Below are 20,710 nucleotides of genomic sequence, written 5' to 3' on the forward strand. Positions count from 1 at the left end.
TCGTAAGTTTTGATGTGACCTCTCTGTTCACGAGGGTTCCGGTCAACGAGTCAATTAAATTACTCGACACTCTGGTAACGAACAAAGGTTTTGCCAAAGATATCCCAAGACGAGTGAATATTGTCTAAAGAACACCTACTTCTTGTGGCAAGGTGACTTCTATGAACAAAAGCAAGGAGCAGCAATGGGCTCTCCTTTATCTCCCGTGATAGCGAATTTGTACATGGAATATTTTGAAACAAAAGCAATAGCTTCAAGCACACTAAAGCCATCTGCTTGGTTTAGATATGTGGATGACACATTGGTGGTCTGGACACACGGCAAATATACACTGAACACATTTCTAAATCATCTCAAATCGCAAAACCCATCCATCCAGTTCACCATGGAAGTGGAAGCTGACAGAACTCTACCATTTCTGGATATTCTGCTCAGACGGGGTAAAAATGATAAAATAACACGCAGTGTTTACCGAAATAAAACGCATACTGACGCCTATCTGAATGCAGAGTCACGCCATCACTCCGCACAGAAATCTGCTCTTACCAAGACGCTCATTCATGCTGTGCCGCGGCTACTGTGCCCACTCCTTCTGACACTTGGACTACGCCCATTTCAAGCCGTTATAAACAATCTTGCTTTGAAGCTTTCGTGACTGCAGTGATCCATACTCTTTGGTTCTTTCGGTAAAGTCACGTAGGTAGAAATAAAATAAAATAAATCACGACGTTTCGAAGGCAACACAAGCGTTCGTCTTCAGGTGAAAATCGCGACAGCTGCGATGTCTGCTGCGAGCAAAGCACGAAGTTTGCTGCCATTAGAAACAGTTGCAGTTGGAGGCCTTGCCCCCCCCCCCCCTTTTATCTCCGCCTGACGACGACTCGCTTGTGTTGCGATCGAAACGTGGTGAGTTTTTTTATATATATATCTTGTTGCTTTCGATCCACGTGACTTTGCATGAAAGAACCAAAGAATTTTGATTTTGCTAATATTGAAATTCTGTGCAAAACTAGCTACTGCTGGCAAACTAATTAGAGAATCTATGGAAACCCTTCAGATAGCTACCGCCTTAGTGCTGCATGCAAGTGAATCACCAAATCATACATTACTTAAATGCGTGCCTACAAAGGGCAGCGTGCTTCAATAGGGATTACCTTTGGTACGGCTATTTTAATACACACAATAGACAGGAAGGACAAGTTCAAAGGGCCTGCATAATGCACATGCATAATGTACGTTGCCTCAGTAATCCCCCCCCCCCCCACATTGTGCAAGAGCACAGAAGCGTGGTTACCACATCTACGCCTCCTCTATATAAGGAACGAAACAGTAAGACTTCACAAATCTGGCTGTCGCCTGATGAAGCTAGTTGTAATTACTGGCGAAACGTCGCACTCAGACTGTAAATGTTGTGGCTTGGCTCTCCAACACACCGGTGTTGCTGTACTAGTGACGAATTGGCCACGTTCCGTTTACGTGACAACCCTTACTAGTTGGCTGTGTCGGGTGGTGGCGGGTTTAACGACACATTTATATATTTACGCGATCTACCCCAAAAAACCTTTATTATGAACGCCAATTAGTCACTAGTTCAGCACACCGGTGTGTTGGTGAGTAAACCCCACGACATTATTTATATTATTTGTCGCGACAAGCTACGTGTTAACAACTGCTGGCAGGCTGTGGCTGTGAAACACAGCGGCTCCGTCATAGCCAACCGAGCACAACGGGAACGGCACGGATGCCAAATGTACGAGACGGCTACTCCTGTTTGTGAGATGGGATCGTCCTGCAGTGTACGGGATGTTCTCGCCGCACCTTGACTCGCAATTCGGAGGTCGCCGGTCAATTCTATCTCCCGGCGCGGCGGTTGAAACAACGTTGCAAGTTTCTGACAAAAATTCCCCAACCACCTCTACCCACTTGGCACGGTTAAATCTATCGGCAGCTCGCCTGTGGTGCAGCAAAGTGTGGGCATTCCCACCCATTACAGTGTGGAAGAGTAGGCCAAATACTCTCTAGAGGAGGCTCTCTAGAGCTCCCTCTATAGATCAGCAGGCCCTTTCGACCAGCAGTGGTTGGAGCGAGGCGTTGCAGGCCTGCACCTTGATCGTTTTACCTAATTTAATCTGTGTGGCATATGTATTTAACCTGAGGCATATTAACAAATGGCCTGGCCTTTCAAGCAGGCGTGGTTGATTCGCCATGCTCTTGTCAAATGCTGCTTGTGCGGGACAGGGACATTGTGTTAATATGCATGTGTGCCTCCTCCTTAACTTGCATCGATGAAGGCTGCAAGCTGCCATTGGTTTGTAAGCACATCAACAAATCATAGTACATGTGGTAATTATGATAGCCCATGCAAGGCTGTCACAAAGGTGCTGCAATGTTTATACCTTGCAAGCTTTACGGAACAATTGCGACGTGAGCATACATAGATGTCCAGTCTCACACAGAGACCCATAGACTCACGCAGAGAACCATAGTCGCAGAGTGATCCACCCAGAGACACAGAGAGACCCAGAGTCTCACACAGAGACCGAATCGACTAATGTTTCACCAACTAATAGTGTCTCCAGTAATTTCACAGTAGGTTGCCATGTGGCTTCCTAATCAGGTCACCTTACGTGGCCAATTAACACGTATGCTTTCGCGACCAATATCATCCGTAATACAGTTTTATTTGTTAGATCGCGTAAAAATATTACTGTGTCATTAAACCCGCCACCACCCGACACGTACAATTAGTAATGTTTGTCACGTAAACAGAACATGCCAATTAGTTTCTAAATCCACAACATTTACAATTTATTTACTGGCTGTGTCTGGTTGTAGCGGGTTTAACGACACATTGATATTAACGCGATCTAACCCAAAAAAAACCTGTATTATGGATTACGTAGCCAAGCGTAATATTTCAACTGTGGCACTTTTGGACCGTAACACCGCCACACGCGGCCTTCACGGGATGTTTAAGGTCCCACTGTGAAGCAGGTTGGTGCATGTTTTCAGTCAATACCAAAAACATTATAATTTATTTCCTGCTCAAAATGATAATTGATAGGGGTTTTCATCTCCTTTGAACAGTGCTGAGCCAGTACGTTCCTTTGGGAGGGGTGAGTCTCTGCCATCGGACAACCACTCGTGATTATCGCAAGATGGTACTCATTAAATCAATTTAAACCATCTAAACATTCCTGATTTGAAGTTTTCGCGACTTAAGGAATCCATACTCTTTGATTCTTTCGATAAAAATACGTAGGTAGAAAAATAAAGACTAAATCACGACGTTTCGATCGCAACACAATCAATCGTCAACAGGTTCAGCAGTTCTACTGCTGTATCTTTCGATTGCTTGTGTTGCGATCGAAACGTCATGATTTATTATTTATTCATCTAAACATTGTCTTTATTTTACCAGGTAGGGCCCACTGAGCTGTATAGCTCTTTTCCAGAAGCGACCTGAACATAAATGATAGCTCAACGAAATGGCTTATCCTGTGGAAATGTATAACAGACAAATACTATAAACGCGCGTAGATTATAAATGTGGAGGGAAACAACTGGAGGACTCGGAGAAAAATCCACGCAATCGCGGGGAGAGAGACACGCAAACTCCAAATATATAGCACGCGTCAAGTTCGCGATCGAAACCACGACCGCCTGTAAACCAGGCGAGGGAGTTAACATCTCGCCACCGCGGCACGCTCGTAGGTTGGTGTGGTGATGTGGCCGAGTCAACCCCCAATCAGGATTGGAACTAGCAACGTCCCAATTGCGAGTCGCCCACTCTATACCTGGCCGTCAACACGCCTGTAGAATTAACTATGGCGGCCACTGGGATTCGAACCGCGAACCACTGCAACGAGCGGCGTTGGCAAACGAAGGCGTCAACACCGAGGGATTTGGAGCGCAAATAGTCCCTGTTGTGGTAAATCCGTCAGGACACGTCGGGGGAATTAACGGACGGTGGAACTCTTTCTTAGCCCCCCCCCCCCCCCCGGCTCGTCCAATCGCTCATTAAGTAACTGATTATGCTGTCACTAATGAGATTTGTGCCGCGGGATTGTTGCGGATGCCATTCAAGCCTCCCTTTGTTCGCCTAAACCCTCCAAAGTGCCTCGGATTAATTACAAGCGTCGCCTCTATTGTCCAGACAGTCCCTCGTGCGAATCGTGCACCCCGGGCGCTTTAATATCTCGACGAGGCCCATTCCCTCCAAACTCCGCACTCATAAACAAACCCACTCTAAAACTGCGCACACTACATGGTCGTCGAGATAACTTGTGACCCCCTCCCCAATTTTATTGACCCAGAACATGTTTTTTTCCTTTGCATATTCAATTCTGTTTTAAATAAACGTGACTTTAAGAAAAAGGTTTTAAAGAAATATATATTTTTTTTTGGGGGGGGGGGGGGATGGGTCACAAAACATCTGTAGCATCTTTAAGGAATCTACCACCCTATATATTCCTTAAAGACGCTGCGCCGAGACGAATGCCGGGTGATGGCCGAGTGGCTCCGCCTCGCACTTCGCTCGTGAACCCCGCAGACAGAGTTCAGAGTCAGAAGATTGATTTATACTGATTGATTTATAATGGAAAAATCCGATGAGCTACAGAGCTGTTTTTTCACAGATGTTCAGTATGAGCGAGAAATAATGTTCCAACAACGAACACACTACAGATCCCCCCAAACCAATACAAATACAACTCAACCATCCCTATCCTACCAGGAAAAGCCCACTGAGGTATGAACTTATTTTCCAGAAGAGACCCGGCCACAAATGATAGCTCAACAACAGTGGCCCATCATTTGGACATTTATACCACCAAAATAATGTCAACAATCCCAATGTAATGTTTCCAAATGTAGAGGAGAAAACCCGGAGGACCCGGAGTAAAAAATAATCCACGCGACCACGGGGCAGGGAGAGGGTGGAGTGTGATATTTGTGGAGTGGCAAAACATCAGTGGAGTGATTTGTGAACCTGCCTTGGCCCTCCTCTCCTCTCTTTGCCGCAAACCGCCCCGCCTTGAACATGCGCCCTCACCAACCCACACACTCACCAGCGTGCTGAAGAATGGTCCAACAAAACAAAACAAATCAACAGCTATGACCGACATTGTGATGGAGAGGCCTCCCATCCTTTGAGAATTTGATGATGTATGTATGTATGTGTTCCTATAGGCTGCACTGCTTGATCATATTGGCAACAAGACAGAGGAAACTGGAAACAAATGTACAGTGGACACCTACGGTCTATGCCCATGGATCATGATGATGATCTGGCTTCTACGCGGACGAGTGCCGAGTACGGAAAATGTTTTTTTTTAATCATAAATAGCAAGTGAAGGGTGGGTAGGGGGTAGAAGGGGCGTTGTGCACGTTTGTTTATCCGTGGCAGGTGGAAGGGGAAACAAACAGGTGGGGCAAAATGTCCCACACGTCTGGGCATCAGAGTGGCGGGGAGTGCGAGAGAGAGAGATAAATATGTTAGCACGGTTGGTAACTTACGGTGCGAAAGAAGTTCAACATACATCACCAGGTCCTCTGTTTAACCTGGGCAGCCTGCATCCTCCACCCATCCTGCATCACGTGACTACAAGCTGATGTGTTTCCTTCGGGCAGGAAAAATATAACAAATTGAACGGGTTGTGGCGATGCCGTACAATGCTGCACAATCGTAGTTGTGCATGTATCACTTTTTTCACATTCTTCTGTAAAATCTCACTTCCGTTCGTTCTCCGATTAGCACGGTTGGCAACGCACGGTGCGAAAGAAGTTCACCACACGTACACACACCATTTATTTATTTTCTCGATGGTTATTTTATCCTGTTACGGAGACGGGAGCGGGGTGGGAGGGGGGGGGGAAAGACGGAAGAGCGAGAGGCGAAGATGATGGTGCTTGCCAGGTCAATTTACAAAGTCATCGCAAGGCACACACCGGCGGCGAGGGAGGGAGTAAGAAGATGGAGTGAGCGACGGTGGGAGGGTTGGTGGGGGTGGTGGAGGTGCGGTTCGTGAGGCGAGACGGCGAGACCGATAGAGTAAGAGGGACAATCAGCGAGAAGGACGAGGCGAAGGAGAGAGCGGGCGTGAGACACTCTCCGCCTCACGAATGTTGATGCAAGCCACCTGGGTCACGTGCCACTCTTCACCACGCGCGCGCGTGCGCGTGCACCTCTCTCTCTCTCTGACGAGCCATGTGCCCGCGGCGTATCGGATTTCTCGTGCATGGAATTAGGCGACACTTTTGTAGAGGAGAGGAAGAAAAAAAAACCGGCAGGCCAATTATCGTTGGCTTTCTCGTCCGGATTACAGAGATAGGCAGGCGCCATAAGCCGGCAGCTTTTGCGGCGATCGATGGGCCCAGGTTCTGATTTCCAGCGCAGGCTTTTGTCCCCCATCGGGGGAGGGCGGGCGACGGTGGGGTAGTGCTGGTGGCGGTGAGGGGGAAGGGGGGGGTAAAACACACACACACACGTGGCGATAACGGTCATGGGAGAAAAAAAAACAGTCTCTCAACCTAAACCAAACTTTTTTTTTCCACCAAAATTCAAGTTGAATGCCTGACCGGAGTACGCCGTGCCACAGGAAGAATATCGTTAATTGATCACCTGGACGTGAGCACTCTCGTCTGACACGGCGTGCGCAATTACCGTGCGTGATGAAAGCCCTTTTTGCCCCGTGATGGAGTCATTCTGCACTAAACAAGGGAATGCGATGAATAATGTACGGCAGACCATGAAGATCTGCAGGCATCTGAAAATTTAATGCGCGCATGCTTCATTCTACACGGCCAAATTAGCTTTTAATGATGCTTTATGGAATCGCCGTACATCTCGCGTGTGATATTTATAAATATGCAGCACACATAGATTACCAAATGATGGCAATTGCCTCGTAAATGTTATGACCAGGTCTAATAATAGTAATAAAAATTAAAGCCCTAAATTCAATTGCTGAAGATTTGGTAATTTATGGAGTTGCGGAAAATTAAATTTAAAAAGCCCTCGCATTTATGCATTTAATCATCATCGCTATCACGATCACATTAGATAAATAAAATAAATAAATGTATATTTAATTCAAAAGTTATTTTATCTCTTTGCACAATTAAACTACAACCAGCTGTCTCAATACAGCAACAAAAAGATTGTTCTAGTAAATTAAACCCTTCGGCATTGGCTCCGGACGGGTGGATGCTGAGTTTAATTTCAGCAGGAGCCGTACGGGGCTGAGCTACAGGCAAAAAATGTGCGACCTCGACCCTCCGGTCGGTGGAAGGTGGCTGGTTTCAGGGTGTTGGGGAACCTTGCAAAAATATGTTGTGTTTCTCAGACCCCAGTCCTCACGACCCCTCACCCTACGCCTTTCCGTGTTCACCAATTTACGTCGCACATGTCCGATGATTGTTAAACATGTTCCACGTGACGCGCTAAGCAATTGACGAGGCCTGCGTTAATATAACCGATTCGAATTAAGATCGAGATCTTAGGGTGCGTGTGCACGTGTTCCATGCGACGCAGACAGCGTCGATACCTTAGCGCGTAAGGTGGCCCCTGTCTAACAATCATCGGGCGCGTGCAGCGCGAAACGATATATTATTTTAATGGGAAGTAAATTAGTAAACTCAGAAAGAGGGGGAGCGTGGTGCGTCGCGAGGACTGCGGTCTAAGAAACCCCGAAATAAACGCTGGATGGCTTTACGCAATTTCCAAGAAGCTCCGAGAAAAGTGTCCGCACATTCACCACTCGGTGGGGGGGCATTCTGCGACGAGCACGGGCGGTATTAATTATGAACTGCCGCATTGCTCAAAAGGACAATCCATGTCTCGTTCTCTCCATGGGCCCCCGTGCTCAGTCGCACGCTCGCTCATTTGCCAGCCAGCATTAAAAAAAAAAACCTACACGCACGGGCCATTGCGGCTGGCACATTCGTGACATTATATATCATCACACGGCGGTGCAACTAAATTTAATTTCTCCCCATATCTGCTTGTCGAAGAGGGGTAAAAAAAAGGGGGGGGGGAGGAAGAAAAAAAGAATCCGCAGCGGTGAAGCGAGGTTGTAATTCGCTGGCTCGGCTGCGGCATAAAATATAGCACAAATAAGCAATGCTGTCCGCAAACGGGAAATATTGCACATGCGGTTATTCGTAAGGTACACGACTGAGGCAGAACGAATGACGGTGTAATGGCTCTAATCATAAATTATGCAGAACAATTAGGTAAACTGAACGTATTGCCCCGGCGAAAACACCTTAGCGATTTATGTTCGTGCGTTGCGCTCGCGCGTACACGCGCGCACTCGAATGATGATGGTCGCTCTACCCGCTCGCGTCTCGGTTCCGTGTGCATCGCAAGACGCGTTATTGTAAAAAGAGCTCACAATAACCCATCGGGCAGATACATTGTCCCCGTCATAACTTCCCTGCTTACCATTTGGCCCCGAAATCAGATATTTATAATAAAGTGTCACGACCAAGTGCTGTGATTAAAGGCATCAAATACAAAAAGGGTTTTATTTTTTTTATCGTCTGGGGAGTGTGACCGTATCTCTTAAGCCTCTGACACTGCCTCCAGTACAGATTACGTGTCGGGATTTTTTTTTTTTGCAAAATATATATTACTTTTTTTAAGATAAGGGTTGGTTTTTTTTCGCCTCTCTTTCTCAGAACTGCTCGATATAAATCAGTCGGCTAATTAAAGCCCAACGAGAAACCATCTGTTGATGGAGCTCTGACTTAAAGTATTTAGATTATTTTTTGCTGCTATAAATGTCCAAATGATAAGACACGGTTTTAAGGTCGCTTTTGAAAAAATGAGTTAATACCTCACTAGGCTTTGTCTGGTAGGATGGGGATGGTTTAGTTTTATTTGCATGTGTTTTGGTGATTTGTCTACGTTGCTTCTACTTTGCACTCCTATCATGTGGTTGTATTCTTTGCTGTAGCAACGTTCTTACACGCCCCGACTGGACATGTGTGAAAAAGAGCTTCATGGCTCATCGGATTCATCCGGTATAAATACATCTTCTGATTCTAATCTCTGCCCGGCCCCTCGCCAGCCGCGCTTGGTATTCAACGCCTTCATCCCCACCTCAGCATGGATACTCCCCTTCGATCTTGGAAAGCGTTCCTTTGTCTTCTGCGGCGCAGCTGGTCCCAACTCCTCGCGACTCGGTTCCACGCCATCAGAGGCGGTGGCGAAGTCACGACGATCAGCGGTGACTGCCGCGCGAGATAATCTGCACAGCTTCGACCCCACGAGACAGAAGGGGCGGCGGCCGGGGGAGTTTGGTTGGGGGGGTTTGGTTTGGTCGGTTGATGGGAGGCAGGGGGGGCCGCGGGAAGAGGGTCACGTGCAACAATATTAGCCCTCGGCTCCGTTCCCAGCAGTAATTGGCAATAGCGTGCGTTAGCAGCGGGTCGCGGGTAAAAATGCGACGACAAAGAGGCCGCGGGTGAAAGGGTTAGGGAAATGTGCGCGCGCCGGCATGCATACAGAGCGGCGGCCGCCGTCTGGTCTGCCACTCGGGAAGGGTTTGAAGGGCTCAGTGCAATCTGAGAGGATAACAACTGAATCTGCCACTCTCTCTCCGTAGAGCTGAGGTCATCAGCTCTCCACGCATGTGTACACAGTTCGGAAGGGTTTTCGTTTTTAATTCTGCGAGTTATTTGTACGTAAAACGATTTCTAATTGGCTTTCCCACCGGCGAATTCCTCCCAGGTGGGGTTTTTTTTCCGCGTAATGAAATTTCAATTAGCCCAATGAAGCCTGCGCGTCAAAATGAAACGGCCGTGGCAAGATTGGGATGAACTCAGTAAACGATGGTCCCCCCGCCTCCTCCTCTTCCCCCACTCCCCCGGCGGTTCCATTCCAAACATAGAAGAAGCAAAAAAACAGGAAATTGCAAGATATGGCTTCAAATCGTGAAATATTTAAATATCCCAGGAAACAATTTCATGGCTGTAATAGAGTCATAATTCACAAATTGCTAAAATTCACACAAGCGGAATAGTTCTCCCTGTGTAGTTGCACGATGCCGGACGTACATTTGAAAATAACTTTGAAGATGTGGGCTACCATTAACGCTGCCGTAAGTGCCCTTCCTTACTTGGGCACGTCGTGTCAACAAATTACGACTGCCAATTGGGTGATCAATTATTTCCCCCCCCCCAACCTTTCTCGACAATGGGGTGGAGGGGTGGGGGGCACGCTCATGAAATGCCACGATGTCGGACATACTCGGACGGACATTTTTTTTATCGTGGATGCTGGGATGGCGACGGTGCATACGTTGATCTTCTTTCACATCGTTACGTAGCTAATCGGAGGTGGGTATGTGTCAGACCGTCGACTTGTTCCAAACACAAGCAGTCATTTAAAAAAAAGCGATGTATAATTACCTATCAATCACACTCCACATGCATTCCTGCCTTGTCGGGGCAAAGAGGGCTATGGGTGTTGTAGCCCTGAGACCCCGTGCCGGAGAGTCGCGTACTCAGCAGCAAATACCTGATCATCTGCACTGACCGGCGTGGTGAAGTATAGTCAAACAACTCCTTCACTTCCTTCCGCCAGATGGCCAACACAGCACAACTAGACCATGACCAACATAACACAACTAAACCATGGCCAACATAACACAACTAAACCCTGACCAACACAGCACAACTAAACCCTGACCAACACAACACAACTAGACCATGGCCAACACAACACAACTAAACCCTGAACAACACAGCACAACTAAACCCTGACCAACACAACACAACTAAACCATGGCCAACACAACACAACTAAGCCATGACCAACACAACACAACTAAACCCTGGCCAACACAGCACAACTAAACCCTGACCAACACAACAAAATCCTGACCAACACAACACAACTAGACCATGGCCAACACAACACAACTAAACCCTGAACAACACAGCACAACTAAACCCTGACCAACACAACACAACTAAACCATGGCCAACACAACACAACTAAGCCATGACCAACACAACACAACTAAACCCTGGCCAACACAGCACAACTAAGCCATGGCCAACACAACACAACTAAACCCTGACCAACTCAACACAACTAAACCCTGACCAACACAACTAAACCCTGACCAACACAACACAACTAAACCATGGCCAACACAACACAACTAAACCCTGACCAACACAACACAACTAAACCATGGCCAACACAACACAACTAAGCCATGGCCAACACAACACAACACAACTAGACCATGGCCAACACAACTAAACCCTGACCAACAACCCTGACCAACACAACACAACTAAACCATGGCCAACACAACACAACACAACTAAGCCATGGCCAACACAACACAACTAAGCCCTGGCCAACACAACACAACTAAACCCTGACCAACACAGCACAACTAAACCCTGACCAACACAACACAACTAAGCCATGACCAACACAACACAACTAAACCCTGGCCAACACAGCACAACTAAGCCATGGCCAACACAACACAACTAAACCCTGACCAACTCAACACAACTAAACCCTGACCAACACAACTAAACCCTGACCAACACAACACAACTAAACCATGGCCAACACAACACAACTAAACCCTGACCAACACAACACAACTAAACCATGGCCAACACAACACAACTAAGCCATGGCCAACACAACACAACACAACTAGACCATGGCCAACACAACTAAACCCTGACCAACAACCCTGACCAACACAACACAACTAAACCATGGCCAACACAACACAACACAACTAAGCCATGGCCAACACAACACAACTAAGCCCTGGCCAACACAACACAACTAAACCCTGACCAACACAGCACAACTAAACCCTGACCAACACAACACAACTAAGCCATGACCAACACAACACAACTAAACCCTGGCCAACACAGCACAACTAAACCCTGACCAACACAACACAACAAAACCCTGACCAACACAACACAACTAAACCATGGCCAACACAACACAACTAAGCCCTGACCAACACAACACAACTAAACCATGGCCAACACAACACAACTAAACCATGGCCAACACAACTAAACACTGGCCAACACAAGAGAACTAAACAGAAATCATAGGAGTCGAACCCGGGTGATTGATTCGCGCAGTCCACGAAGCACTGCAACACTTTGCTGCCCTGCCAAATGTATGTATGTTGAACTTCTTTCGCACCATGCATAGCCAACCGCGGTTGTGTTTGCATCTTCAATAAATATTTAGCGTTGTTATTCTCGCATCTGCAAAAGTAAATACACGGCAGCTTTTTGTACAAAGAGTAAACGTTTTGTTTGTACATATACACCGCTTCATTAGTGACATACTGCTTGTTTTCAGGCATCTGTTTTTTTATCAAATACCTTCATAACAGGCTGTTCCAATAATAAGCCATATGCGGTTTTTTTTTAACTGAGGAAGTTGTTATTGTCTTATGAAACAGATGCCGCTACGGAGAGATTATCATCAGCCATGATCTATCCGCTGTTCAATTCGGGCCGTCTCTATTTCTCGCGACATGACGACGCAACGATCTTTGGGTGGCATTCCCTCAACCTTGGCAGCCACTCCGCTGGTAGGCGTCAACACGGACGTCGACAAAACAAACAAAATAAATGGAACAAAAGCTGGAAAGTGCGGGACGAAGCACAGAGGTGCGCGCGGTTGGGACTTTTAAAATATTAAGTTGAGAGCGAGGAGGGGGGGGCTTCGTCCTCGTGCCATTGCAAAGGTGGTCACAGAGGGGGAGAAAAAAAATCCTTTCTTTGCAGAGTAGGACAGGGTGTGTGCATCAGCGAGAGCTCGTGAGCAGCTACCCAATGGGAAACTGGTACGATGTGGACTGGCAGAAAATAAAATAAAAACACTTGCGACTGGCTGAGATGAAATTACTCTGGTTGGAGACGCATCTCCTTGGAAACATCTCACCTAACCGACAACTGGTTAGGTATTGCATGCTTGGAACTACACCGTGAGACACAGGAAGAGGGAGACCATGTCAAACTGAATGCAACTGTTTTAAGGACGGTGCTTTGAGTAACAATGATATGAATAATAACTCACAGAACTCCACTGCTGTGGATGGTCTCGCCACGCCGTGTCGGTCGTAAATGATGATTGACCATACTTCACCACACTGGTCAGTGGAGGCGGGTGCCCAGGACTAGTCGAGATATCACGGGCCACTGTTGTTTAACCGTGACAGGGAATCCAGCTCTGGTTGCCGAGTTCAATCCGTGATTTTGTGAGCCATCACACCATCGCTCCCTTGCAATGTTTTTGGGAGCCTGCTCTTTAACGTTTGTTTTTGTAACTCGAGTCTCCGTTTAAAGTGAGACGTGCGGTCTTAATGGGCTTTCACCAAGTTGTAAAGACAGACTACAACAACAAAAATAGCATAAGGGCTTCATTTCGCACTCAATAGTGTTTTCTTAGCGTAAGGCACTACAACCAGAGTATAAGATATGCCGATCCATTGGAATCCTATATGATTGCACCCTCTATGCCTGTAATCCAATGAGGACACGATACATATCACAAGGACAAAATTATGGATTTGGTTGCGTGCCAATACAATTACTGGAACAGCGTTCCAGATTATTCCCGCTGAAATTAAGCACCGAGTAGCATTTATCTGTCCACTGCTGCTGGTTATTTTGGCCATATCGCTGACGGATAAGGGCCCATTTTGGTCCATATTCCATTGGGTTAATGTTGGTGGGTTAAAATAAAAAAAAAAGTTTACGAGAGACGACGGGAACTTCAACAGAGCAGTGGGACAAGTTGTGAATTCAAATCACCGACCTCCCTCCCTCCCCCCGCTTCTGATCAGACACGCGCTCACTCGCCTGCAGTCACTTGCCTTACAGGGAAGACCCATGTTCAACTTCTCTGCGTTGGCTCTCACAAAGGCTCATCAAATGGCACCTCCGACTCGCGGGCGGTGGAATTCAACCTTTTCCACTCGGCTATTTCTTCTGCCGTTCATACCGAAGCAATTCACGGCAAATTCTTTTTTCATCACCTCCGAGCAACCGAAACGTTTTTTTTTGTTTTAAACAATCCATCAAAGGCCATGTCTAATATATTCCAAACTAACACTAGGACGCAAAATGGTTCGGTACAATCGAGCCATTAGGAACGACACTTCGGAGATGACATTCCGCAGAAAGTAGTGCTTAAATAGCAGGGGAAATTAAATATGGACCACATTGTGGCATTGAATCTGTGGGTGATCTGAAGCAGAAACACGTGGAATTGCACCACGTGGGCAAGAACATAATTACAGCGCAGTGTTTTCTCTCTATCTCTCATAGAAATGTATAAATTATCTTTAAGCACCGCAGCAAAAGAATATAAATAATATAGCTTGGCAAATTTTGAATGTAGGAGACGAACGCACAAAGGTTATCTTTTGGCACAAAACAGCCAGACAAAGATGGACACCGCACATCAAACGGTCTTTTGCGGTGCTACCACGTGATCTGTTCGTGGTTGTGCTGCTGCGTAGCTCTCCGACGTGTTGATTGGCACAGTGTCCGACGTTTCGCTCCCACTTGTTGTTACAGCTTTCTCGGCTCGGAGCGTGTTCATTTCACCCGCGAAATACGAGCGCGTGTGTTTTCATCGCTGAAAGGGAAGCGAGCAGACAATGGAGCCGACAAGCGAGGACAGGCCAACACGTAGGACCTTGCATCCGGTGTCATGAACCATCATTGAATGTTGAATTAGGTCACGCAATGATCTGGTCAAAATGTTTTTTTGTGTGTGTTTTGTGTGTGTGTGACGGTACACCCCCCCCCCCACCCAACAGGCGAGAATAGCCACGCGAATGAAATTGTCAAGCGCCTTTAATACCAAAACCATCATTATTGTTATTTGAAACCCCGCCGGTAAAAAAGTTGAAGACGAACAATCAGCAATCAAACTGAAAAGCTCAAATGTGCTCAGTCTCGTGAAATCGGTTTCACTCCCCCCCCCGCTTCTGTGATGCAATGGGGCGCTCCTCTCCTGCGGAAAGCCTCCACGTGCTCGTGCCAGCGTGCGAGCCAGAGAGCGAACGGCAACAGCAGCCGCGATGCAAATGAAGCAGCCCAAGGGTTGAAGTATGACAGCCTCTGACGGACTGGCGACCCCCGTCACTCCACGGCTGCCACATTAAACGCCGACTCCACGCAGCGGCGGATGGAGATCGCGGTTTTTAAACAGCGGGGCCCCCACATCCCCCTAGCCACACCGCCAGCACCACCCCCCACTCCCACTCCCACCCCACACACACAACCAGCCGGTCGACTTCACATGCCCGTTTCTTGCAATCCACTGCTGCGCGAGGTCCTCCCCTTCCAACGTGATGGATATTTATTTTGACCGGACCTCAATGTGCGGGCTGTGGACTTGTGACCGGGCACGCGGGGACGTCGCTGCGCCGTCCTCCTGCGAACCCACGTCGCTCCGAGAGCACCCGAGGGTGGTTGCGCTCACCCATCACAACCACCCATCACAACCACCCATCACAACCACCCATCACAACCACCCATCACAACCACCCATCGCAACCACCCATCGCAACCACCCATCGCAACCACCCATCGCAACCACCCATCACAACCACCCATCACAACCACCCATCACTACCACCCATCACTACCACCCATCACAACCACCCATCACAACCACCCATCACAACCACCCATCACAACCACCCATCACAACCACCCATCACAACCACCCATCACAACCACCCATCACAACCACCCATCGCAACCACCCATCGCAACCACCCATCGCAACCACCCATCGCAACCACCCATCACAACCACCCATCACAACCACCCATCACAACCACCCATCACAACCACCCATCACAACCACCCATCACAACCACCCATCACAACCACCCATCACAACCACCCATCACAACCACAGGCCAGGCTCCACCCTGCTTAGCTCCCGACGCCTGATGAACAGATCCCCGGTGCATTCCTGTTGGATTGTTGTTTCGCCGTTTCGCAAAAAAAGCGCCTCTAATTACTACTCTGTCATTGTTGTTGTTGTTGCTATCATTTGTACGATTTTACTTTGCTACGTCTTGTAGTCACGGTTACACGTGGGTGGTGGTTAAATTAGCGGAACACCGCGCGGGACCTTTCGCGGTTGCGCTGCCACCGCTGCTGCCACTGCCGCTGTCACCGCCGCCGCTGCTGCGTCGCTCTTCGTCGTGGTGTTTTCAGTTGCGCCGCCACGTGTTGTTCGGCACGACGTCCGACGTTTCGCTACCACGTGCTGCTGCGAGCTTGGTCGGGAGCTGGCAGGCCGCTGCGAGCTTCGCCAAGAGCCCGAAAGCTCCCGGCGAAGCTCGCAGCAGCACGTGGTAGCGAAACGTCGGAGGTCGTGGGGGACAGCGCTCGGTTATTACTCAAAGGAAGCTGCCAGCGGGCCAAGGTAAAACGTCGGACATCGTGCTGCACCACCCGCGGTAAGACCGGATAAGAAACAAAAAAAACGTTGGATATAATTAACTGAATGATAATATTGTTTAATTATATTTTTAGATCCGACCCCGATTCCTTCCCTTTCACGTGTCCACCTGCTCAGTGATGTCACACGAGCAGGATTACCGCTCACGATATCTCCAAATGCCACGAGCAAATCGGGAAAAAACAGCCGCGAGGAGCCGACGAGGTTGTCTCATTTTGCTATCGCAGGATTCGGGGGATGAATGCGCTGAGATTTGGCCATTTCATTATCTGATGAGTGGTATAGGAAACCGTCGAGATGGGCTTGGAATAATTTAGAGAAACCTTCAAGTGTATAGTTTTTTTAGCGCTCACACAGTTTCTAAGAATCACCTCCTTTGAACTTGGTTCACAGGGATTTGAAGGGACAGCTCTTTTGTGCCGCGTGTGAAATGTGCTCCACTGCAATGGCTCAGTAAAAAAATCTAACTCAAAGTTTTTACTCCACTGCCGTCACATCAAAAAAGTGTTCGAAATGAAACACGCGGGCGGAAACACAACCGCACGGAGACTTAGATACATACGGACAGACATACGGGCATAAAAAATACAGAGAGACAGAGACACGCAAATTTGGTCAGCACCACGCGTGGCCACATTTGCCTCCTGCCTGCTACAGCGAGGGAAAAAAGTATTTGATCCCCTGCTGATTTTGTACGTTTGCCCACTGACAAAGAAATGATCAGTCTATAATTTTAATGGTAGGTTTATTTGAACAGTGAGAGACAGAATAACAGCAACAAAATCCAGAAGAACGCATGTCAAAAATGTTATAAATTGATTTGCATTTTAATGAGAGAAAAAAGTATTTGATCCCCTCTCAATCAGAAAAATTTCTGGCTCCCAGGTGTCTTTTATACAGGTAACGAGCTGAGATTAGGAGCACACTCTTAAAGGGAGTGCTCCTAATCTCAGCTTGTTACCTGTATAAAAGACACCTGTTCACAGAAGCAATCAATCAGTTTCCAAACTCTCCACCATGGCCAAGACCAAAGAGCTCTCCAAGGATGTCAGGGACAAGATTGTAGACCTACACAAGGCTGGAATGGGCTACAAGACCATTGCCAAGCAGCTTGGTGAGAAGGTGACAACAGTTGGTGCGATTACTCGCAAATGGAAGAAACACAAAATAACTGTCAATCTCCCTCGGCCTGGGGCTCCATGCAAGATCTCACCTCGATGAGTTGCAATGATCATGAGAACGGTGAGGAATCAGCCCAGAACTACACGGGAGGATCTTGTCAATGATCTCAAGGCAGCTGGGACCATAGTCACCTAGAAAACAATTGTTAACAGACTACGCCGTGAAGGACTGAAATCCTGAAGCGCCCGCAAGATCCCCCTGCTCAAGAAAGCACATACACATATACTTTTTTCCCTCACTGTACATGGCCCCGTCCATCGTCCCTTTGATGCAGTGAAGTTGTCCTGTCCCCTTAGCAGAAAAACACCCCCAAAGCATAATGTTTCCACCTCCATGTTTGACGGTGGGGATGGTGTTCTTAGGGTCATAGGCAGCATTCCTCCTCCTCCAAACACGGCGAGTTGAGTTGATGTCAAAGAGCTCCATTTTGGTCTCATCTGACCACAACACTTTCACCCAGTTGTTCTCTGAATCATTCAGATGTTTATTGGCAAACTTCAGACGGGCATGTATATGTGCTTTCTTGAGCAGGGGGACCTTGCGGGCACTGCAGGATTTCAGTCCTTCACGGCGTAGTGTGTTACCAATTGTTTTCTTGGTGGCTATGGTCCCAGCTGCCTTGCGATCATTGACAAGATCCTCCCGTGTAGTTCTGGACTGATTCCTCACTGTTCTTATGATCATTGCCACTCCACGAGGTGAGATATTGCATGGAGCCCCAGGCCGAGGGAGATTGACAGTTATTTTGTGTTTCTTCCATTTGCGAATAATCGCACCAACTGTTGTCACCTTCTCACCAAGCTGCTTGGCAATGGTCTTGTAGCCCATTCCAGCCTTGTTTAGGTCTACAATCTTGTCCCTGACATCCTTGGAGAGCTCTTTGGTATCGGCCATGGTGGAGAGTTTGGAATCTGATTGATTCATTGCTTCTGTGGACAGGTGTCTTTTATACAGGTAACAAGCTGAGATTAGGAGCACTCCCTTTAAGAGTGTGCTCCTAATCTCAGCTCGTTACCTGTATAAAAGATACCTGGGAGCCAGAAATCTTTCTGATTGAGAGGGGGTCAAATACTTATTTCTCTCAATAAAATGCAAATAATTTTTTTACATTTTTGACATGCATTTTTCTGGATTTTTTGGTTTTTATTCTCTCTCACTGTTCAAATAAACCTACCATTAAAATTATAGACTGATCATTTCTTTGTCAGTGGGCAAACGTGCAAAATCAGCAGGGGATCAAATACTTTTTTTCCCTCACTGTAACGCTTTCTCTCCAAACCAGGTACTCATTTTAAGGCTGAGTTGACCCAGCGTATGTAGGTCGGGAATCAAACCGAGGTCAGTGGGTTCGAAGCGCAGTGCGCTAACCCCTACACCAAGACAAAGATCCCCAGTATAACCTTAACATAATTTTTGGGGAAGTGCTGTTAGCGAGCCTCTATGAAAGCCGGCACGGCACACAAGGGGGGATGGATGGCTAGCACCACGCCTGCCCGGCCGCCTTTGTCTCCCCAATTCAGATTTTTACAACACAGCACCAGGTATTAATTTGAAACTGAGTCGAACTGGGGGAGGCCCATGACCGATTCAGATAATCGCCACTGGTGTTGGCGTGGCCATGATTCGAACCGAGGTCACCAGGTTTGAAGCGCAGTGCTCTAACCACAACGCAACCACTCCCCCCCCCAACCCCACAACTTCCATATCGCTCAACCTCACACACGCACACATCGAGTCGCTTTGTTTTGAATATCGCAAAGCGGCCGGCAGTGCCATTCGACTTCAAGACCGGAATTATGTAATTGAAATCTCCAGCTACGTTTCTGATGCCGCCTTATCCCGACCGCCTTTGCTTACGCTGGTTTTCCAATTAAAGGGGCCCGCTGAGATTGATTAAATTTATCACAGATGGATCCCACGTCGGGCCCGTGAGTAATTAGTTTAAGTGCCAGCTGTCGTATTTTTGTGACATGACAATAATTTTTTAGTTTTCTGTTTTACAACCCCCGTCAACTCCACCCAAACCGTGTGGAAACGTCGCCACCACCACCACCACCACTGCCACCACCGCCGCTGCCACCACCGCCACCACCGCCACCACCACCACCGCCACCACCGCCGCCAGCGCTACGATGAAGGACTCGCGCAAGGTTGACGCGACTCGCCCCCTTGCCGCAACCACGCCACGCGTTAGCTGCCGCCGCCGCCGACAGCAGAATCGTACGCACATTAAGGTGCCAACCCATCTCCTCTCGCAGGTGAAGGGTGTCATCGTGCGCACACGCTCGCACGCACGCACGCACGCCCCTTCGCAGTGAAGCGCCACCGCACATTGGGTCAGACGTGTAAACGTGTTCACCGCTCTTGTCAATCCAACAATGCTGGCTGAGCGATTATATGATCATACTTCACCACACTTGGTAGGTGTGCGGGGTGGTGTTGGGGGTAGGGGTGCAAGGATCGGTTCGGATAGCACTCTCGCTGATGTTAGCCGTGGCCGGCAATCGCACTCGGTGATGAATCTTAGCGCAATACAACAATTGGATTTGCTCCATTGCCCTCTGTTCTGCGATGTAGACTCGCAGCCCGTAACACCTGTTATAAAAACTAAACGATTTTTATTTTAGCAGGTAGGGCCCGCTGACATATACAGCTCTTATTCAAAAGCGACCTGGCCACAATTTATAGCTCAATTAAGTGGCTTACCACGTGGAAATTCACAGCAGCCATATACTCTAAACGCACGTTGGTCCTAAATGTGGAGGGAAAACACGGAACCCTCGGAGAAAAATCCACGCGACCACGGGGAGAACATGCATACTGCAAATATACAGGCGTCTGAAAAAGAGCTAGAAACTCAGTGAGCTTTACCTGGTAAAATAATACAAATATATAGTTTCGTTTCAATTTATTGATCAATGTGTTTACATTTCCTTTCACAACTCAAACGGCAAGCACAGCTGGAATTTGTACCATCACGCACCTGCAGATTAAATGTTAAATTGTTTTTTTTAATTG

The sequence above is a fragment of the Petromyzon marinus genome, chromosome 22 (genome assembly GCF_048934315.1).
Source record: "Petromyzon marinus isolate PM22_M1 ecotype Great Lakes invasive population chromosome 22, UKy_Petmar_22M1.pri1.0, whole genome shotgun sequence".
NCBI classification, from domain to species: domain Eukaryota; kingdom Metazoa; phylum Chordata; class Hyperoartia; order Petromyzontiformes; family Petromyzontidae; genus Petromyzon; species Petromyzon marinus.